Raw genomic sequence first — 24254 nt, 5'->3', positions numbered from 1 at the left:
GGGACTGCCTTCCTGCCCACCCTGCTCAGATGACAGAGACTCACACCCACCTACCCACCCACCCGCTTGGATCATGAAAGGCTCCAAAATTACCTAAGTGCTCCTCTGTATAGACCACCTCCAGCCTCAGAGGCAAAATGCCTCTAAATACCAGTTGCAGGGGACCAACAGCAGGAAAGAGGGCATGCCTTCACCTCTTGCCTGTGGGCTTCCTGTGGACCACTGTGTGAAACAGGATGCTGGACTAGATAGGCTTTGGGCCTCATCCAGCAGCACTATTCTTATGTGGGGTTTACCCAGGAAGCATGCACTCATTTAAAAAACCATAGTGAGTAATGAATGCTGATGTGACAAATGTGGAACAACCTCAGAACAGCACCCCTCCAGTGGCTGTTGCTGGCAGAGGCAACAAGGGTGGGGGCTCCAAAGATCTTTAGGTCTAGGCTCCAAAATTACCTAAGTGCACCTCTGGTTGCTGGCGTCTGCCTTATATTTCCTTTTAGATCCATTTTCCACACTCTCTGGCGCCTGCGATATTTGCTGTTCCCCTTCTAGCTCACTGTGATTGGAAAACATAGGAAACTATCATGCTTTTTCATGAGAATCCTTTTACCTGGATTAATCTATAGTTTGCTTGTAAGGGTACATCAAGCGTGTTCGTTATTTGAAGAATCCAGATGAAGCTGCCTCACATGGTTTCAGACCATGTCCCATCTACTCCAGTTCAGTATTTTGACTGGCTCTCCAAATCCTGGGCAGAGGTTATTTCCTAACCCTGCTACCTGAGATCATTTAGCTATGTCAGGGAATGGCTCGAGGACTTTTGCGTGTAAAGCAGGTGCTCTACCTCTGTCTCTTTCCAGGACCCTGTTCTGGGTGACTAAAGTTATACACCTAATTTGCAAGGGATTAAGTCTTTTGCTTTAATCAGGCAATATAGCCAGCCTACCATTTCTTAGGCCTTTTGCTGTGTAAACTGTTTTGAGAACTCCCAAAGACCTCCGGGGTTCAAAAGGCCTGTCAGGGCTTGAGCAAATTGACCTCAGAAAGTACAGGCACCAGAAAGGGATAGTTAGTTCACCAAAAACCCCTTTCTTGGCCTAAGACTCCAATTCAGCGTGCCCAAAGCTGCAGCTGCCCTCCTCGTTACTGGTCCCTCATCATCAGCCAGCTCTCTCTTAAAAAACCTCGGACAATCTGGACAAATCTCATGAGATCTGGTGCCGAGGTAAGAGCCCGCGGGCCTGTAAGAGCCTGAAATCTCACGAGAGCACCCGGGAATCATTCAAAACTATGCACTCTCCTGGGGGCTCAAACATTACTCCCTGTCTGAGCCATATTGGCCCTGCCATATCCACCTCCACAAGATTGGGATGGTGGATGAGATCCACCGCGTGCTGGCTGGGATCTCCCCACAACTGAGGTAAACATTTCACCCTTTTCCAGCCCCACACTCACCATGCTCTGACAAACTGTTTTTTTTTTAAAGCAGTATAAAAATATGAATAATAAAAATACAGATTCACAATATTTATTGTCTTTTAAGCTGTGTGATGCAAGTGTTTGTTCTGTCAAGATGACGATGTGTGCACTGGCAAATTAGGCTGAAGAGATGAGAAACTAACTCCCTGTTATATGAAAATAACAGGCTGGTTCAGACATCATGTGGAATCATGGTTAAATCTTGATTCTGCATGACATCCCCAATTCTTGGGAGCATGTCTTCGTCTCTCCCCTGCCCATATGAGCCTTGAAAGAATTCTGCTTCTGATGGTGGTTACAAACAAACCAAGATCAGTTGTGATGTTTGAACCAACTTATCTTGGTTTATTCTAACCAACTTCCTTGAAATAAACTGAATCAGGTTTGGAAGATTTCTGTTTATTTCAAGGAAGTTATTTAGAACAAACAAAGATCAGTCAGCTCAGGTGTCATGACCAATCTTGGTTTATTTTTAACCACAATCAGAAGAAGAATTCTTCCAAGGTTGTGCAGGCAAGGGAGGGGGTAGCACATGTTCTTGAGGCTCAAGGATGTTGCATGGAGTAAAGATTTAACCATGGTTTTCTGTATCATTTGGAAAGGCTCAATGTAACTATAACATTTGTGATAGCAATAGCATAACTGCATCTCCATGACAAGCTTCTATTTGGGTCTCGCTAGAAGAGGGCAATGTTGCATCACATAAAGTGCTGGGTCATTATTCAAAAGTCAACCTATTTAAGGGCTCTCCAGATGGTGACTTGTAGACTTCCTGAGCACCTTTTGCCTTGCCTGTTCCACTAGCTTATCTTGTCGCATAGTTCCGACTTGCCTTTTTGTTTTGGTTGAATGAAACCTCTTGCCACAACTGATCCAGCCGTAAGAGTGGAGATATTATAAATGAGTGGCTCGATGGTGGAGAACGGTCTTATCTAATTTTATTTTTCTTTGTGATTTTGGAAGGAAGTGTACTTGAGTGGATTGTGTACATCCAGTAGGTGTAGCTTCAAACTGGTTTCTTTCCCCTCACCCATCATCTTTATTTCAAGCTTAACAATCTACCTCTGACCTTGTGTAGGAAGTGCCTATTATATCTTTTTAAAAAAATCTTGCATAAGGTATGCTCAAGTGCAGGAGTGCTGCTGCACTTGGATGTCTAGCTTCACCAGAGAATGCAACCTTCTTTTCTTAAACCGCTTTAATTGTGTCTAGCTACAGATCCTTCTTTGTGTTACCAATACTCTGTGGGAACTTGTCAACAAAGTGTACAATTGGAGGAGGAGAATGTTGTTGGCTATCATTATGCTATTCGACTCATCATAGAATTGACAGTTGAGGATCTCAGAGATTCATTTGTCATCCTAGCGAGGTTGCCATCTCTTTGCATGCTTTTCATTTCAACAAGCGCACAAGTGTGGTGTGTTTATATGCCCATGGATTACTATCTTCTGGGTGTTTTCACCAACTTACATTGTTTCCTGAGTTCTTTCAGTTGACTGCAGAATTGGTTCTCTCCACCTCCTTGTCTACAGAGACTGCCCGCCAGGTCATGGGGGGGGGTGGCAGTGGGGGGTGGGCTCTGTTCCGGGTGTCCAGTTGCCAACAGTGCGGGAGACTCGACTGTCAGGCATGAAGGGACCTTCTCAGTTGTTGCCCCCAGACTCTGGCATGCTCTCTTGGTGGCCAACCGCTCTTCATTCTCCATCACAGTTTTTAGAAAGTGTGTGAAATCTTGGCTTTTTACCCAAGCTTTTATATGATTGCTCCTGTTGCTGCTGCTTTGTATCTTTCATGGTTATATTATGCTTGTTTTTTAAAACTTTTTAATCAGTTCTGTATTTTTATATTCTAACCAATATTTTAATTGTGTAATTTTTGTAGTCTTGTTTTAACTTTTGTGTGAACCACCTTGAGATTGTTTTCATGAAAGGCGGTATATAAATTTAATAATAAATAAATAAAATAAAAATACAAGATCCAAGGTCTGGCATTCATCCAAGTGACTCAATATCCTCTTCTCTTAGCTATGTTGACAATGGAGTATAAGTGCTAGAGCATGGTTCTTCTTAATCATTTTGTACCTACAGACCCCAAGATCCTCAAATACTACACCTTTACATCCCTACCCCATTTATAATTTTATAAATTCAAGAAAAATAAAAGATCTACCATACGTGTTTAAAAATGATGCTTTGGGGGAGATATCTTTAATTATATATTTAATTTTCCACGGGCCACCTGAACCTACCTCATGGACCCTACATTAAGAACCCTTGGGCTAGAGTGCAGAAACAACAGACAGCTGTAATGCTCAAGGAGAGAGAGAGCGAGAGCTGAAACTGAGTTATACTAGTTGCTGTTGTAAAGCACTGGAGTAGATCAATAATAACAAGGTTGAGCACAAGGAGTTAATATTTTTGAAAATGGCGTGTGGTTGTCTATTTCTTAAAATATTTTTGTGTTGCATTCTCTGCCATTCACATGGCACCCAAAGCAGTTTACAACAGTAGTAAATGCACATATTCTTTACACAGGGCATGGTAAAGAAATGTGGTCTAACCAGAAGCGCAGATGCACATTGTCACCACCTAGAAAGGTCATCAAAATACATCCTACAACTGACTTAGAATATACTAGAGTCAAATGTGCAACCATAGTACATGCAACAAGTGAGCATGTTTGTATTAAAAGGATTAAAGACTTAGGTTTTCCAGAAATCCAGAAAGTAAACAACTTTGAACATTTGATTTGGTAACAATACTAAGGTTTCTTGAAAGTCTTATTGTAGAATGTCTACTTGATCTTCGACAGTTAGCCCTATTCAGACATTATATTGTACAAGTGTACAGATGTTTGTACACTTGTGCATGTTTTGTGTGACCTGCTCTCATTTTACACCTGGGAACAGTCTCCTGCTAACTGAACAAAGAGGTATCTTTTTAAAGTGGGGATTCTCTTTATTTTGCAGGGGGAGAGCAACTGGCCCTGTTCATATTCATCATATTCATATTCATCCCACCAGTGGCTGTTGCTGGTGTCTTAGGTTTTATTTTTAGATTGTAAGCCCTTTGGGAACAGCAAACCATTTTATTTATATCTGTATAAATTGCTTTGAATCTTTGTTGAAAAGCGATATATTAATATCCATCATATTCATATTAAGTGAGGAGAAACTTGAGTATGTAGTACACCACTCTGGGCTCCTTGGAGGAAGAGCGGGATATAAAATGTAAATAATAATATATAAATATTCATAGCAGGCCCCTCAAATGTGTGCTGGAGATGGGAAGTGTTCCCATCTATACCTGTGTTCAGTATAACATGTGAATGACTGTACCTGTGTACAGATCTGTACCTGTGTACACACATTGTATGAGTGCTGAGCATAATATCTGAATAGGGCTGCTGAGGATGGCCATGTATGAATCTTGGCTTGGAGAGTGTGGGGAAATGGGGAGAGGTCTGGAGCTCATTTTCTTCTTTAGTTGCTTCTCCTATTGGAAGTTAGCTATCATTAAGGCTACTTAATCTTTTGACACTGCATCTCTAAATAGTGATGCAGTGCTTCTACCAGACCAGTCTCCAAGGTTTTTCAACCATGATGTTTTCCTTCTTCCTGCCTTCCTCCTGCACTTGAGTTTTCCTAGCAATATTAATTAGAGTTTGAAGGGCAGCAAATATTCCATGCAAGGGCAGAATTTCACGCTCCTGGTATTTGTACAAAGCCTGGTCAATCCAGAGGATTCATAATAGTCCTATTCAGGGGCGGAGCTGTAATATAATAGTGCCGACAGATTCAAAGAACTTTCAAGCCCTTCATTGGGGAGCCTCTGAGCCTTCGGAAGGAGCCACAGAGCTCCCCACTCCGTGAGGCCGGGGCTCCTGCTGCTGCTGTCACCGCCCTCCACCTTCAGCCCTGGCCAACCATCTCCTTTGGTTGCTGCTTGGCTGGCTGCACATATCCTCTTCCCACTGGCTGGGAGCCTGATGGATGGAAAGATGGATGCAGACGGGTGAGCAGCTGCCACCACCACTGCCCTAGCCAGTCAGCTCCTTAGGCCACTCACCCAGCTGCACCCACTCTCTTTCTATCAGCTGGGCGTTTGGCCAATGGAAGGAGGATGAATGCAGCTTGCCGAGCAGCCATCGCTGCCATCAGCCACCTTCTTCTGCTGCACTCGCCTGTCTGTGAGCAGGGGAAGGTGGCAGCTGACAGTGGAGGTGGTGGCAGGTGGCTGGGAGCCCTGGCCCAGGGAAGTGGGGAGCTCCATGGCACGCACACCTGCCATGAATGTAGTGTTCTTTGCGTAGTGTTCTGAATACGGGCCGCTCTCCCCTCGCTATGCCCCTGTTCCTATTTGCACATTATGTTCAACACTCAAACCCTATTCAGATGTTATGTTCAGCGCTCATACAAGTGTACACAGGTACAGTTCTGTACACAGAAGCAGTTATTCACAAATATTGAACACAGGTACAGCAGTATGCTTCCTATCTGTCCCATGCATTTGGTGGGGCCTGTACTCAGGTTTACTTTTAAAACAAGTGCTGGTAGTCATACACACACACACACGCACCCCATATACAAGTGTACAGACATCTGTATGGGTGCTAGTATTACACACTCCTATTTCTTTCTGGAATACTCTCATATAACTCACTAAAGTAGGTCTCATCATCCTCCCACATTAAATGTCTTGTTTAAGCCATTGATTCCCTGACAGTCTATAATGAATGACTGAACATTTTGTTTCTTTAACGGGGAAGCACCTCAAGAAACATGACTTGGGGTCAGAGAACTTTGCTTGATGACTGGGGTCATATATTGCCAAGACACTAATCCGTTCCATGATGTGCAGCCATGCAGTGGCATGTATATTTACATTATTAGGAAATCTGATAGAGCTGGTGCAGTGTAGTGGCTAGCCCTGAGCTAGGTTTAGGATTTCCTGATCAGTTCAAAATAAAAATAAAATAACATGGTCAGGAAAGCTGTAGTCACTGCCATTTAATGGCCCAGACATCAGGATCTGTGGAAGCCATCTTAATAAAACACTAATCAATTCCATTAGTAAAGTTTTTCATGTTTCTGCTGAAGTTGTTGCTATCTAATATGAAACAGGAATGCAGTTGTACCTTATTGTGTTCTTAGAAAAGATCATCTTTTCTAAGAAGGTAAAGTCACTGATGGTTTGATGTGTAATAGATTAGACCTTAGATAATTTTGAGTTTGGTTGGAGACATTTCTTAACACTAGTTCAACTTAAAGTTATTATTGATAGCAAGGCCATTAACTTTGTGTAGTGTATCATCTTTGTGTAGTGTATCATCTTTGTGTAGTTTACAGCCAGTGTTGTTGAATTATTTAGTGCAATAGGGATCCAGAAGCTTTCTCAACTAGTAGAATATGGAGTGAAATGAGCTTTTAATTATGTCTGCCACTAAACTTGCATTTCGGTTTTATCAGCAAATGGTGATTTTGACAGACATCATTTTCCTAGGTGGAGAGGCTTGTTTCCCAAGATGATTAAACATCACAGCAGTCAATTTTCCTTGCTTGACAAATTGTTGTCAGGCATTTCAGGTTTATTTTGTTTTGGAAGGAAATATTTTATTAACAGGAACCATAAACTGCATGTGCTATAAAATTTTGCATCTTAGAATGTTAGAACATGAATAATCAACCTGAAGTTAAACACTTTTAAGTCCTGTTATTTCCAGTGGGAGGATTAAAACATGTGATTAACTTTAAGAACGTAAGAACAGCCCTGCTGGATCAGGCCCAAGGCCCATCTAGTCCAGCATCCTGTTTCCCACAGTGGCCCAAAGAAGATGCTGCTGGAAGCCTACAGGCAGGAGTTGAGGGCATGCCCTCTCTTCTGCTGTTACTCCCCTGCAACTGGTACTCAGAGGCATCCTGCCTTTGAGGCTGGAGGTAGCCTATAGCCCTCTGACTAGTAGCTGTTGATAGACCTCTCCTCCATGAAGTTATCCAAACCCCTCTTAAAGCCATCCAGGTTGTTGGCTGTCACCACATCTTGTGGCAGAGAATTCCACAAGTTGATTATGTGTTGTGTGAAAAAGTACCTCTGTTTGCTGGTCCTAAATTTCCTGGCAATCAATTTCATGGGATGACCCCTGGTTCTAGAGTTATCTGAGAGGGAGAAGCCTCAGATGTTGTAGCCTTGTCTCATAACTTTTCCATTGAAACTTTAGCTTGCTTGCTTGCTTATTTATTTGATTGATTGATTGATTGATTGATTGATTGATTGATTTAGATACTGCCCTTCCAAAATGGCTCAGGGTGGCTTACAAGTTACAACAGAATAAAAACAATTAAAAACAAAACTATAAAAATAGAATAAAACCAATTAAACATTCAAACAGTTAAAAACCCTGGAAAACCAGGGCAAACATTTAAAACAATTTAAAAGAGTTTACAACAGTTTAAAAACCCTGGAAGTCCAGGCCAAACAGATAGATTATAAGGGCTCTCTTAAAAGACAGTAACAAGCTCAAATTACGGATTTCTGCGGGGAGTGCATTCCATAGCCCAGGAGCAGCTACAAAGAAGGCCCGTCTCTGGGTCGCCACCAGACAAACCGGTGGTAACTGGAGACGGACCTCCTCAGATGACCTTAACGTGCGGTGGGGATCATGCAGAAGAAGGTGCTCTCTAGGATAACTCGGACCTCAACTGTTCAGGGCTTTAAAGGTAATAACCAGCACTTTGTATTTTGCCTGGAAACATATTGGAACATTTTAGAATCCTTATATGCCTCATGTTCTTTAGTGACCTTTCAGGTTTGTGAGTATCTGACATCTATCTTGGGGTCTTTATTAAACAGTTTTTTATGCTTGGTGAATTACGTATTAGGGGGCTTTTGATTGGAAGGGAGGGAAGATATCCCGCTTCCCTATTAGTGAAATCTATTCCTGCCTGTACAGTATTGTAGAAGCAACAGATGTAATATGCCCACCTCAAGAGAAAGAGTTTTCTTCCCATTCTAGTTAGTTTCTATGTATTGATTGCATTACATTCAGAGTTCATTGTCGTTTTCTAAAAACAAATATGCTGTTTTTTGTCAGTGCTGTAGGCAGAAATCACACATCTACACATGTGGGAATTTAATAAAGAAGTTGGTCTTCGCCAGGGAACCTGGTGTTGAAGCTTGTAGCATGTAGGGGAATAAGCATTTCAGTTATGAATAAAACATTCAGAATTGTAAATCAAAGCCCTGGATCCTCACCAGGAAATCACACTTTTGTCTGATTTTTCAGGGAATTATTGAAATATTAATCACACATTATTATGCTGATAAGGTGCATTGCTTCAGTACATCACTTTTTAACTCCTAAATAAAGATATTTTATTTATTTTTCAATTTATATACTGCCTTTACGCTTAAATGCCTTCAAGGTGGCTCACAAACAATTTTAAAAACTCATTATTAATTAATTAATTAAAATTTGCTTATATACCGCCTCCTCCAAAGACACTAGGCAGTGAACAACAATACCAGTACCAATTCATTTTAAATTAATTTTCATTCTAAAAACACAGTAGAACATAATATTAAAAGGAGCTATTGTAAAAGCACACCTCCCTAAACTAGAAGAGTTTGACGAAACAGCTTTGTTCAGTGTTCATCTCAAAGCCAGGAGGGGTGATATCATAAGAGCCTCCCAGGGAGGAGACATGTCTCTATTTTTGCTGGGCCCAGAGCAGAAACGGTTTGTTGGGTCCCCCCATGATGAATCAGTGTTGTGACGGGCCTGTCAAAACTAGAAGACTCATTGTTGCTGTGTCCCAGCTTTGCTGGAATTAGCATGCTGTGCTACAGTGTGGAGCCTCATGCAACATTTTTAGAACCCCCATAGGCATGGCGCCCTGGATGTCTGCCCTGCTAGCTGCCCCCCTTTCAGTCAGCTCTGCTAGATCTTAAGCAGCACCACGATGGAAAAGGCTCTGTTCTTTATGCTCACATCCAAACCTCAGGAGGCATTGGCATATGGAACAGAGCTCTCTGGCAGATAATGGGCAGGCAGAATCATTGGGAAGTAGGCAATCCTTTAGATACTTGGGGTCCAAAATTGCCTCCAGAAACAGACAGGAAGCCAGTGTATATAAAATAAAATGGGAATCATATGCTCTTGAAAGCAGCCCCTGTCACAACGCTGACTGCAACTTTCTGTAGCAACTGTAGTTTCCGAATACTTTTCAGGGGCAGCCCCATGTAAAGCATATTGTCTTGTGCAGAGATAGTACAAGCCATTGCAATTGAACAGTTCATCCTCTCTTTAGTTTTAGCTTTGGTCAAACTGAGTCACATTCTGATACGTTTAGTATTTGTCAAGTGTGTGGTGTGGGATACTAGTGAGGCAGCTGTATGGAATCTTGCATGTGTTATTGTTATCTGTAAAGAACCAAGGCTCAAGAAGACTCTTAAAATGCAAGTCATATCATACTGGGATTATTGAAGAGGTGGAGCACGATTATGAATATCTTTTGAATGTAATTGCCTCAACCTGGAATTTACATGGTACTGTTACATGCTGAGATGTTCTCCTGAAGAACTGGACTCTGTTTGAACAATAGCATGCAACAACACACACATCTCAGAGAAGCACATAATATTGGAAATCTATCTTTGCTCACTTCTCCACGCCTTTTCTGACAAACAGCACATACTCACTAGGCCTTTAATTATGGCATTTTACTCCTAAGCAGGTAGAATATTTGTTAGTATTCTGTGACATCTTGGCAGCTCAGCCAATGGTTGGATAAGCAGGGAATTCTCAGACTGGTAGCTAACACCAGTTTGTGTTTTAGCTCAAAGATTCAAGTGCCTATGCCCTTCTTTTGACAAATTGCTAAGACTACCTTTTTATTTTTCACACAATGCATAATTAACCTATGGAATTCTCTTCCACAAGATGTGACAGCAACCAGCCTGGATGGCTTTTAGAAGGGCTTAGATAAATAAGAAGCCCACAGGCAAGAGGTGAGGACTGGGAGTGGCCTATAGCCCTTAGACTAGTATCCACTGATAGACTTGTCCATGGATAATACTAGTCTTATAGGCCACCTCCAGCTCTTGCTTGTGGGCTTCCCAGGGGCATCAGGTGGGACACTGTGTGAAACAGGATGCTGGACTAGATAGGCCATGGGCCTGATTCAGCAGGGCCATTCTTATGTTGTTCTTACTACACTTGTCTTTGTGTTAATCGTTAAGGGCTCTGTAAGAGTCCAGAACCAACTCTCTGTGAGTAGAAATGGGACTGAAAATTGGATATAGTCAGAGGTTGCATGATTATATAATTAGTATGGCATGTGCATATAATATATAATTAAAGTGTGTGTAGCTCCCTGGTTTGGTTTTTAAGTAGGGTGAAGAATAATAATAGCATGTCTTCGCTGAATTAGTGAATTAGTTCTTTGAAAAGTAATTAACTGCGATTTTCCACACTATTACTTTTCACAAGTGAAGACTATTGAACATGGTCTATGCTTTCTCTGAATAATTACAGCTGGGCCAGAAATATTTGGTAAGCCTTTTTCTAATATTCTATAATTTGAAGATTGATTGAGTTGTATTTGGCAAAAAAACCCCAGTGAAAGTGCACATTTTTGTATAACAGTTCAGCTAACATCTCAAGCACTCTCTCCTCAGTGCCATAACTCCACCCTAAATCTGCCTCATAATCCTGAGCAATTGTTACAAGTTTGTATGTATATGCTCTGACCCATCTCAATAACCTTACTTTTATTTGAGAGACACTGAGACTATTCTCACGATGGGAGCAAACCGGGTTAAGGGAGCCCAGCCTGCTTTCCCCCAATCATGAGAACCAGTGGTTCCATGGTGGCTAGCCCGCCAAAACAGCCCTTCTTGAAAATGAGGTTAGTGAAGTGAGCGCTCCACTAATCCCATTCTTCCGCTCGTGAGATGCCGCAGTGCAGCTCTGTGCCACGGCAACTTGCACGTAGACCCCGACTGGCAGGCTACAGCAAGCCTCCCGGTGTCGGGGGTCCCCTCAGAATGCATGCTGGGGCTTCCAATCCATGGAGCATGCTGGGACTTCTATGATGGAGCTGGTAGTTGGGTGGGCGGCTGATCTCCCTGCTTGCCTGCAGAGAGAGTGGGCTAAGCCCACACTTCCCACAGAACCCAGTTAGGCTGTACACATGGATCATGTATAGAGCCTCATTATCAGATGAAGGGGTTTTAATATTATCATGATTAGACCTATGCATGAACATAGAAGTTAGAATTGGGTCCCATGTGATATTATACGACCCCACAAATGTCAGTTTGAATCTTTCTGTATGTCAGGGTTGGGGTTGGAGCCAGAGAAACCTTAAAATATCTATATATATATAATTCTCCGGGTGTGCCCAGGAAAAATGTGTCCCGGCAGCCCAGCTGATTGGTTGGGCTGCGGGGGCGCCTGATTGGTCCTAGCGCACACCCAGGAGAATTCGCTGGCCGGGCGGCAGCGGAGGCAAGGCAGCGGGCCCAGGGCCGCGGCGGGGCCGGGCGAGGCGGCGGCGGGGCCGGGCGAGGCGGCGGCGGGGCCGGGCGAGGCGGCGGCGGGGCCGGGCGAGGCGGCGGCGGGGCCGGGCGAGGCGGCGGCGGGGCCGGGCGAGGCGGCGGCGGGGCCGGGCGAGGCGGCGGCGGGGCCGGGCGAGGCGGCGGCGGGGCCGGGCGAGGCGGCGGCGGGGCCGGGAGAGGCGGCGGCGGGGCCGGGAGAGGCGGCGGCGGGGGGGCCAGCTGCGAGGGTGGGGGCGGGGGCCTGACCCAGGACGACGGTGGCGAAGGTGAGCTGGGCCCAACTAGAGGCACAGATGCTCTGTGCCCGGGCCCACTAGTGTTTTTAATAATTGATCCTCATTGTAAACCCAGAAGAAAAGTGTTATAACACCAGAGAATCTAAGGGGAAGTGATAGAACACCAGAGAATCGCAGAAGAAACCCGGAAATCGGTTACTTGTGAGTTTAAAAAACCTTTTTAATAAATGAGAAATACACAAGTAGGTGGGCTGAGAGGACAGAAGATGGGTTTTTAACCCCACTGGCTGTGATAGCTAAAAAGAAGAGATTTTCACTGCTATTTGGAGCTCTGGAAAGCTCAGTTTTTTATGAAGGAGGTTGGAGAAGTCCAATCAAAACTGGGCTGGATAAGTTGGGTTCGGATTCTCTCTGAAACCCTCTGATTTTGGTAAAACCAGACCATGTCTGATTTTACCTATCTGATTTTGTTATCTAATTGTTATCAACAATCTGCCACTGGAATTAGAAGAATTGTGACAGACAACTAGATTTGTATTGAAGTCATTCAAAATTATACTGCCACTGCAACTCCAACATTTTCGGAGCTATGAGATGCCTAAAATCAAGCTTGCAAGAGTGTTGTCCAATTCATAGAATTCAGTAAGTTATCCTTTTTCTAACATAAAGGAGAGGTATGTGATTCTCAAAGATCACATCATTGTCCACAATGTGGCTTGTATGTAGAAGTTCTACTTATTTCAGCATGGCAAATGTGCAGAGTCCTGGAAGTACCCTCAATAGTTTTGATCCCATGAAAATTAATTGTCAGCCACCCAGTTCAATAGGCTTATGTCTGCCTTTTCCGGTCTACTAAAATGGGAGAAGCACCAGTATCTGTATAGGGAATGTCTCCAAGTTTGCATTTTGGCATAATATTACCTTAGGGCTCAATAAAAATGAGGATTAAACCCACCTGCACAGGACTATGTCCTGCCAGTTTGTCCTAGTCCTGGCAGTCTGTCAATTTCACCTCTTCTAATCAGTTGGGCAGAAGGGAGGAACGGAGCTCTTCAGTGTGGAAATCTATGTACTATATCATTTTAGCACTGTTATCCTGGTTTGGATGAGTAATCTGTGTTGTGGGCACTTTTAACAAACAGAAGTGTTCTCAGAGGATCTGGGGCAGGAGCATAATGTGGAGGTCTGGTATTTCAGTCCTGAATGAATGTGAGAATAATCTTGTGGCTCAGATTGGTATTGTGTGAATGTAATTAAAATTTAATTTATCCAGTTGTTATCCTCTGGGTCACTTGGTGCACTGCTGTAACATATAGCTAGACTCTTGAGTGACCATAGCAATTGTATTTTTGATGTAGGATTATGAATTGATCTTGTAGCTGATAAACAGGAATAGCAGAAAATTAGTTTTGCACCTCTGTGTGCAATACCAGATGCATTTTGCATACCTGATGTGTTACTGGATTATCATCTCAAATTAAGGAATATAACAACAACAAACTTTATTTGTTATTCACCGCATAACAAATTGTTCTCTGGGTGGCTCACAACAGAGGATTAAAACATACAGTAAAAACACATAACACATTAAATCATGACAGACAAAAGAAGAAGAAAATACAAAATACAATACAAAACCGCTTAAAAACTCATTTTAAAATTAGTTAAAAATCAGAACAAATCTGAAAAACCAAAATTTAAAAGGCCCGGGTGAACAAGAATGTCTTTACCTGGCATCTAAAAGAAAAAAGTGATGAAGCCAGAACCGCTCTGGGGAGGCTATTTCATAAACTGGGTGCAACCACCAAAAAGGCCCTCTCTCTGGTAGCCACCTGCCTCACCTTGTTTAGCAGGGGCAGGGCCTCCAAATAAGATCTTAAGGTCTTGGGTAGGGACATATGGGGCAAGGTGCTCTCTCAGGTAATCCTCTCCCAAGCCATTTAGGGCTTTAAAAGTTAAAACCAGCGCTTTGAATTGGGCCTGGAAATGAACTAGGAATATACATTCCATGCTGTGAGATGGTAATCCAGTTACACATCTGGTAAGCAATAGATATTTTTCTTTAACCGTATGATAAAGAAAATCATTATCAGAAGGTCCTTGAACAAATATTCATTTTATATTTCATTTCCATTAAGGATAAAACATTTATTTTGAAACAACCTTGATTTCATGCATCCTAGCAACCTGTTTATAAATGTTACACTCTTATTCCCATACATAGGAGTTTGGAAGGATATATAATGTGTATATTACCATTCTATTCAAGAAAAATATCTGTTGCTTTCTTATGAAAAGATAGTGGCTGATATCTAGGCAACATTGCATTAGTGCAGAGATTTTGCACTTGCTAGTTCTGCTAAGTTGGGAGATTGCGCTCCAGACTGGTGTTGCAGTGGTGCAAGAGGGTGCACTTGCACAACCTGTGGTGTGCTTCCTTCTGTGAAATCTCTTCTCAGCAGGAGGAGGGAGAAGTGATTGTGTGGAATCAAATTAGGCTGGAAAGCTGGGTAGCTTTGATTCCACACAAGCACTTCCCTCCTCCTACCTAGTTATTTGCAACCACACAACCGAAAATCGGGAGCACACACATCTCCCAAACCTGGGTAGGACACTTGTCCTACCCAGTTTCTGGTTGTGTGGATGACCTCACTGTGTTTATAGGATTCATCACTTTTAGCTATAAGAACTTGGGATAGAGTTAAGCATTACAAAATTTAAGAGAAATGTAATTAATTTAGGAAATAGCACGTGTATTTAATTGATGTTTGTCTCCTCCTTTGTGTATTTATTTATTTATTTATTTGAAATATTTGTATACTGCCCAAAACATATGTCTCTGGGTGGTGTACAATAAAATAATACAAATTACAGCAAAATAATGTTAAAACATTACAATAATGTAAAATTTAAAACAATGTTAAAAACTATTAAAACATTTTTAAAAATTGTCTTCTCCTGTGCCCTCTGGAGAAATTGACAAAGGTTGGGAGAACGTCTTGTCAATTTTTTCAATGCCAGTTTCTCCCTTCCTGCTCTCTGGTCTTCAGAGTTCACCCAGACCTTTTGGACTCCTTACTAAGGTGAGCCTGATAAGGAGCTTCTCGGGACTTTGCAAGGTATGCTGTATTCTTGTGGTAGCAAGCATGACTTTTCTCCTTAGCTAAGCAGGGTCTGCCTTGGCTGCATATGAATGGGAGACTAGAAGTGTGAGCACTGTAAGATATTCCCCTCAGGAGATGGAGACACTCTGGGAAGAGCAGAAGGTTTCAAGTTCCCTCCCTGGCATCTCCAAGATAGGGCTGAGAGAGATTCCTGCCTGCAACCTTGGAGAAGCTGCTACCAGTCTGTGAAGACAATACTGAGCTAGATAGACCAATGGTCTGACTCAGTATATGGCAGCTTCCTATGTTCCTAACTGACCTTAAGCAGAGACCCTTTTGTGCTTCACGTAGTAGTACATTAAGGCAATGAACTTACTCCTCTTTCAAGCCTTGGTACACAGCAGAAGCAGGAGCTGAGTTGTTTGTGGGACCCTGGTGGCGCAGTGGTAAAACTGCCGCCCTGTAACCAGAAGGTCACAAGTTCGATCCTGACCAGGGGCTCAAGGTTGACTCAGCCTTCCATCCTTCCGAGGTCGGTAAAATGAGTACCCAGAATGTTGGGGGCAATGTGCTAAATCATTGTAAACCGCTTAGAGAGCTCTGGCTATAGAGCGGTATATAAATGTAAGTGCTATTGCTATTGCTATTGCTATTGCTATTGCTATTAGGAACAATCTGACTTCTGCCTGAGGTAATTAGCTGGTAACAATGGAACATGCTGGATCAGCAGTGGTTTGCTTTGTTCACAGGAGGAGCTGATTTGCATTTTGCTCTTTGCACGAGTGCTTGGGGAGCAGGATTTTGGCAATGTTTCAAAATTATTTGCCTTGATCAAATTTATGCCCAGAGATGTAAGTTTTGGGCAGTATATAAATATGTTAAATAATAAATAAAATAAATAATGCAGTAGTAGTCTTAGTATGACACACATCCTATTTGGGTATGGAGCACTAACAGCTGTTGAGAGTGCCATTTGTATATTCCTGGGCAGAGAACAGATATTCTAGGTGGAATTTTTAAAGAAAGGAAAACACTGGTCTCACGCAAGTGTTCTTATAAAAACTAAAGCAAAGTAACCTTACACAAGGTTACACGAGTAACCTTACATATTTACCAAGGGCCAGACCAGATGTGGTGGAGCCATCTTTTACATATCCACCCTATTCATGGCTAAAGCGGAGGGGGGAAGTTTGACTTTAACATGGAATATGTACAAGAAAAATGCCAAACACATTCCCCTTCTGTGCCTTATTATTAATTTTATTATTTATTTATTTATTTATTTATCACATTTATAAACCGCCCCATCCAGAGGGATTTTTTGGCTGTGTGCCTATTGACTGTTGGTTGCTGCAGCTCCTTTTCTTTGTTCCAAGTTCAGATAGTAGAAGCAGTCCATGCACAGGTAAAATTGTCTGAAACAATGGACCAAGGGGATGTAAGACATGGGATGAGGAAGATCCTCCATTGTATCTGTGAATGGGGCAGGCATGTGACAAGAAACCTGTCTGTCATCATTGCATCAAGTTCCTGCCAACTGGCTACATGTACAGTAAGTCTGTGACATAGCCACAGTTTGGGTTTAGGAAGCATCGATCAGATAGTTGTTAGGAGAGGCTGAGAATTTACAGCAGGGTCACCAGACTATGTTTAGAGTAATATCAGATTTCAGTAGGAGCAATTTCACAGTATTTGGCTCTATCCATAAATATGGGGGATGTTATTTGATCTTTGCTACTGTGTAAATTACAGCACTGCAATAGGAGATACACTTGGCAAAATGACAAGAGATGGCTCAAATTTTTTTCCATTCATGTTTTTGTTTTTCATTCAGAGACATGAAAAAATTGTGCTACAGACCTGATAGCTTAAAATTAGAACATTTCCTTGCAGTGCTAATTATCACTAATGGTGGGATGCCAGTCAGTTGATCATTTAGATATTGTCAATTGATCACACTTTATTTCATCTTAATCAACTAATGTCAAATATTCCACAGTCAAGAATGTCTTTGTATTTGTGGCAGTTTTTCTTTTTGTGGAATCATTATGGCATCTGAGGGCTGCATGCATGTGCATACACACACACACACACACACACACACACACACACACAGAGTTTTGGATCAGTCTCTCCCTGGCCTGACACTCTCTCTAGTAAACTTCTGCCCTCTCTTCCAATCATCACCCACCATCACAGATAAGGGATTTGTTTCTTCAGATGAATGCTGGTCTAACCATGAGCGATGTGTTGCTGCGAATGAGTGGTGGGGCTGGGGTGGGACTTCCAGCCCCATTTTACACGCAGTACTTGTGTACAGTGTTTTAGTAATAACACATGAATAAGGCTCTTGTCTCCTTCGTATCTGTCTGCACTGTGGGGTCTGTTTGGGCCATGCAACTTTGACATTTCAATTAAAACTTCAATTAAACTATGGTGCATCAGCTGGTAACCTCCAGGCTTGACTCTTACAATGTGCTCTACGTGGGGCTGCCTTTGTACATAGTTCGGAAACTTCAGTTAGTTCAAAATATGGCAGCCAGACTGGTCTCTGGGGTAACCTGGAGAGACCAAATCATGCCTGTTTTAAAACAGTTGCACTGGCTGCTGATATGTTTCCGGGCAAAATACAAAGTGCTGGTGATTACATTTTAAAATCCTGAACAGCTTGGGTCTGGGCTACCTTACAGAGTGACTTCTAGGGAAGTGCATGAACTGGTTCGGTGGTCATTTCCGGACTGCCGGACCGGTTCGGAGGCCCAGAGTTCGGGTCTGTTTGGCGGCAGCAGCCGGGAGGGGGGTGCTACCTTTAAGGAGCAGGGAAAGTGCTCAGCCCCCCCCCGCTGCATTTCCCCCACCAGCATTGTCTCAAAAACCGCTGGTGCGGGGAGGCAAAGAGGTATGCTGCCATTCTACACTAGCGGTTTTTGAGACATTGCCGGTGGGGAAAACACAGCCGGGGGGGGAGTATGAGCACCCACCCTGCTCCTTAAAGATAATCCCCCCACCACTGAACTTGCTGAGTGCCAGTTTGTACATATCCCTAGCACCTTCTTCTGTAAGATCCCCATCACATGTTGAAGTCATCTGGAGAGGTCCGTCTCCAGTTACCACTGGTACATCTGGTGGTGACTTGGAGCCGGGCCTTCTCCGTAGCTGCTCCTGGCCTATGGAATGCACTTCCAGCAGATATTCGTAATTTAGGCTTGTTGTTGGCTTTTAAGAGAGTCCTAACAACTTTCTTGTTTGGCTTGGCCTTCCAAGTTTTAAAAATTGTTCTAACATATTTTAATTGATTTTAAATGGTTCTGAATTGTTTTTAAACGGTTTTATATTGTTTTAAGCAGTGTGTTTTAAATGGTGTTTGTTTTTATGTTTTTTAAACTTGTGCACCACCCAGAGCCTCTGGATGGGGCAGTCTAGAAATGAAATAAAAAAACAAACAAATAAATCAAAACTTGTGTTTGAAATCTTGGGCCACTGCAGATGTTCACCAAGTCCAGTCATTACAAGCAAATGTTTCTTAACTTGTGAAATTTTCACATCTTTCCAGATGGTTGTGTAGAAAATATGTCTTGCATATTTTCTGCACATGTCCCTTGACATGTTCTGCTTTGTTGAAAAGTATTGGCAGCTGTTCCTTCTTAAATGCCTTATTCTGAAAACCTTGATTAACTGTACTTAAAGAGCACATCCTTGATTAGTTTCTTATTTTTGATACATCTTCATGTCTTGCTCAGCTTGGTAGCAAGATGCTTTGAAACGGGAAGGTACTGTGGGGATGGATTAATCATCCTATTGTCTTCGAGATTGCCACAAGAAATCTTTCCAGTGCATGAGATCATGGATTAATTAGTGGGGAAAGAAAAGGATGGGCCGTGATGAGCCTTCCCATTTCTACAGAACACTCTTTAGGAACATATGGGTCTCCATGATGAGCTAAATGTTAAGAGCTTTTGCTTTCAGTCTGTTGACACAAAAGCCAGGAAAGACCAATTTTTCCTTGTCCAGGATGCATCTAAATCACAAAACATTTGGATGAGGGCAATTTAGGAGTACTGGCAAATTGCATTTGGTAGTCAGAGATATGTGGCACTTCTCCAAAGTGGTCCCCCCCACCCTCCACACACAGAGTGAATCTTTTTTCATGCATCTGTATCTTTTTCTAAGTTACTTAGAGCACACGTTTCAATAATCATTAATATACTGACACATACAAGTAACTTTATTAATTAAAATAAAATATAAACTTTTTATTTGGCAATGGATAAACTTCATAATGATACCGAGAGGCTATTCACACGATGGGAGGAAATTGGGCTAGCGGAAGCTAGCCCTGTTTCCTCCCATCGCGAGAACCACCAGGCTCGGCTACGAGCCCGGTGGTTCTTAAGCAGGTCACCCACCTAAATAGCCCGGCAGTTAAACCAGGTTTGCGGAGTGAATGCTCCGCAAACCCGGTTTTTCTGCTCATGAGTTGCCGCAGTGCGGCTCCGCAGCACAGCTACTCATGAAGAGACCCCGACCAGGAGGCTGAAAAGCAGCCTCCCGGCTCGGGGGTCTCTCCAGCATGCCCTGTGTGCTTGCCTGCGCGCTTGCGCTTGCACAGGGCATTCTGGAGCTTCTGGGGGCTGTGCAGCCCCCGAACTCCCCAGCCCTCGCCAGCTCCATGACGGATCCGGTAGTCGTGTGGGCGGCCACCCAGCGCAGACTGACTGCTTATCTGCGGGGAGAGCGGGCTTAGCCCACTCTCCTCGCAAACCCCCTCATGGCTCTTCTCACTGATTGTGAGAAGAGCCTCTGAGAACTAAACAAGACACTAGCAACTGCAGACCCATGTCTTAGAATGCAGTACGTACCAAACTGCTGTAAAATGGCATTGATTTCAATCAGAGAAGCTGTGAGAGGGAAGTGGAAGCTGAATCCTTTGTGTGTCTTTTATTTTCCCTGTAGCTCCTCTCCCAAGTTAATTTTTCTTCTAGCCAGGGTTATTTCTAGTCTTGGAGCCAGACTGATAAAATCACTGAAGTGAATCTATTGCCCTGAATACTCTTGGAAAGCAAAATATCCCAGCTTTCATTGTATGGATGACTATATTTATGACAAATTGACATGTGTTGTCCTTCACAAAAACATTAGTACTATAACATTCTTACTCATTCCATTGAGAGAGGAATTCCTATACCCTTTCTGGATATAAGGTGACAGGTTCATGTGTGGATTGGTAATTGGTTGAAGGACAGAAAACAGAGGGCAGAAGTAAATGGACAGTTTTCACAGTGGAAGTAAGTAAGAAGTGGGGTCCCCCAGTGATTTAGGTACTGGGAGCAGTGCTCTTTAACTTGTTCATAAATGACCTAGAAACCAACTTCTAAGCAGCGAAGTGGAGAAATTTGCAGATGACACCAAACTATTTAGGGTAGTGAAACCAAAACAGATTGTGAGGAGTTTCAAAAGGAGTTTCATTCTGGCCCACTCACCCAGTATGGATCTCTCCATACTGGGTGAGTGGGCGACAAAATGGCAAATGCGGTTCAATGTAAGCAAGTGTAAAGTGATGCATATTGGGGCAAAAAACAAACAAACCCAGTTTCACATATACACTGATGGGCTCTGAGATGTCAGTGACTGACCAGGAGAGAGATCTTGAGTTTGTGGTAGATAGTTCATTGAAAACGTTGACTCAGTGTGCGGCAGCTGTGAAAAAGGCCAATTCCATGTTAGGGGTCATTAGGAAGGGGATTGAAACTAAAAATGCTAATATTATAATGCCCTTATACAAATCTATGGTGCAGCCACATTTGGAGTGGAGTTCTGGTCACCATAGAAGGACATGGTAAAACTAGAAAAGGTGCAGAAGAGGGCAACCAAGATGATCAGGGGCCTGGAGCACCTTCCTTATGAGGCTAGGCTACAGCATCTGGGGTTTTTTAGTTTGGAAAAGAGGACACATGATAGATGTGTATAAAATTATGCATGGAATAGAGAGTGGACAGAGAGAAATTTCTCTCACATACACACAACACTAAAATCAGGGGACATACCAGGCCGGGAAATTTAGGACCAAGAAAAAGAAGCACTTTTTCACACAGCACATAATTAATCTGTTGAATTCTCTGCCATGAGATGTGATGAAGGTCACTAGCTTAGATTGCTTTAAAAGGGGTTAGACAAATTCATGGAGGTCAGGTCTCTCAATGGCTACTAGTCTGGTGGCTGTAGACCACCTCCAGCCTCAAAGGCAAGATGCCTCTAAATACCAGTTTCAGGGGAGAAACATCAAGAGAGAGGGAATGCCCTCACCTCTTGCCTGTGGGTTTCTCTGAGGCATCTGGTGGGCCACTGTGTGAAACAGGATGCAAGGATGAAGTGCAGTCTGTACTGTATTTTGTTTGTTTCCATCCTTTGTTACTGTTTAGCATGCTGTTTCTGGGGTTTCTAGTGGCTGTATGTCAGGGATGGAAATGGCAACAGGAGGCAACGGGAGCAGTGAGGTGATAATCTTGGGTGGTGGTAGGAGTGGCGGTGCTAGATGCCCCAAGTACCAGTGGAGGCTTGCTTCAGAAAGCACCAGCACTCGAGCCGACCCTGCAGTACACCCTCTTGCTTTGAGAACAAATTCTTGAGTAGAAACCAAGTCACAGTCCTTTATCAAGTCACAGTCCTTTTGAGAGGAGAGCTGGTCTTGTGGTAGCAAGCATGACTTGTCTCCTTAGCTAAGCATGGTCTGCTTTGGCTGCATAGGAATGGGAGACTAGAAATGTGAGCACTGTAAGATATTCCCCTTAGGGGATGGAGTCTCTCTTCGAAGAGCATCTAGGTTCCAAGTTCCCTCCCTGGCAGCATCTCCAAGATAGGGCTGAGAGAGATTCCTGCCTGCAACCTTGGAGAAGCCGCTGCCAGTCTGTGAAGACAATACTGAGCTAGATGGACCAATGGTCTGACTCAGTATATGGCAGCTTCCTATGTTCCTCTCTAGTCTCTTCTGCATTAGCTCATTAATTACGATTATGTCCTGCTTGCTGGACAACAAATTGGTGCCTGCAGCGACTTACAATGATAAAGCAGATTAAATAAAAGGAAAGGAACACCAATTAAAGTCAGTTAAAACAAAAGGTCAATACAAATGGCAACATAAAACTAAAAGGTATCCAGCTAGCAGTTAGAATACCCATTTTAAATAAATATCCGTCTATGGGATCCGTCTATGGGGAAAGGCTATTTATAATGAGAAAGGTTTAAATTGTGCCTATACATTTTCCTCTTGGAGGTTAATAGCAGCTTTGTGGGAAGTCAGTGCAAGGGCTTACCCACTCCTCCATGCTGTGGCCCCAATCCAAATCATCTGCCCACAGTTGCTCTTTGAAAAAAGAAATATATATTGAGCGTTCCAGCCAAAGAACTCCCATTTCATATCTAGTTTAGCCTTAAGTTCACCAAGTGAAGGGGCAGAAATAGCAATTTGATGATTTTGAGGTGGGGGTGGGGGTGGGTAGATTAGCTCTCCAACAATTTGTTCTGGTAAGAACTAATCTGCCTACTTTTTCACTATCCGTACAACTGGACTAAATTTGGTCCAAATTGGTTTGGCAGTTAACAAATTAGCTCACTTTGCACCTCTAATGTCCATCATCTTGATTTGGGGTGGATGACACATCATCACAAACTATGCCCATGATGGTTCAGATTGGTTCCCACTTGCACCTCAAACATTCACATGTCTGCCATTTTGAACTGGGGTGAGATAACATCATCACAAGCTATGCCGTACAATTTGGTTCAAATTGGTTAGACGGTTTACAAGTTAGCCCACTTGTGCCACAAATGTTTATGCATCCACCATCTTGAATCAGGGTGGACGACATCATCACAAATTACGCTCTTGAGTCGTCCATATGTGCCCCTACAACTGTAGCAAATTTGGTTCAAATTAGTTAGGCGGTTCACAAGTTAGCCCACTTGCTCCTCAAATGTTTACATGTCCTCTTGGGGTGGATGACATTATCACAAACTATGCCACTGAGGTGTCCCTGTGTGTCTCTACAACTGTACCCGATTTGGTTCATATTGGTCCTGGCGTTGCGAAGTTGATAGGGACACACACGTGGGTGATCTCATAAGCTTACTTTCCTTACGGAAAGCAGGCTAATGTGTCATTTTTCTTTTTCATTATTTGTATATTTCTCAAGTAAGGGAACGGATACATTTGATACACAGTAGTGATGTGCTTCATTTCAAATGGCTCTGGTATTTTGACTGCCCTAAAATAGGAGAGCCATGTGGGTGTGGTTTAAGTGCTATATTGAAGGTGGACAAGAAAGATGAATGGTTTTATGGGCTGTTTTTCTTGTGGAGAGGGAGCATGGCTGTGACAGATGCAACTGGAAGAGATAACAAGTGCAAAGTATTAGAACTGGTAGCAGGCTATACTACGAACATTTTTGATGCGAATGTAGTTTTTGAAATATTAAAAATCTTGAAGCTATATTAAACTTAGCAGAACACTTGCACAAGTTTGTTTTATGTTGTCTTTGTCTGTCTAATATGCTAAGATGAATGAATGAATGAATGAATGTTATTTCCCGCTGAATTAAAGTACAAAATTAGTAGAATGGCATGGATCCTGTGTCTGTAAGGGGAATACTTCATGGCTACAAAAATCTGAGACAGACCCCAGATCTTAATGTTAGGATTAATGCCTCCTTTAGCTACACTGCAAAAATAAATAAATAAATAAATAAATCTACTTCTGCATAGATTTACAATTAGTTCAGACTGAGAAAACCTTTTACATTGCATTTCAATAAATGGTCCTGTTTCAGTGTCAGAGCCTTACAACTAATTGTGTTTTCAGTAACTTTGTCACACAAGTCTAT

At 42.8% G+C, this 24254-nt stretch overlaps 1 protein-coding gene across 10 annotated transcripts in view; it reads left to right on the top strand.

Moving 5' to 3' along the window:
• Positions 1-24254, top strand: part of EML1 (EMAP like 1) — a 212178-nt gene that overhangs the window by 124810 nt on the left and 63114 nt on the right. The window lies entirely within an intron of this gene.

Source organism: Hemicordylus capensis, chromosome 1 (genome assembly GCF_027244095.1).
Source record: "Hemicordylus capensis ecotype Gifberg chromosome 1, rHemCap1.1.pri, whole genome shotgun sequence".
Lineage (NCBI taxonomy): Eukaryota > Metazoa > Chordata > Lepidosauria > Squamata > Cordylidae > Hemicordylus > Hemicordylus capensis.
Note: the sequence above shows the minus strand (reverse complement) of the source record. Positions and strands in the feature narration are given on the sequence as shown.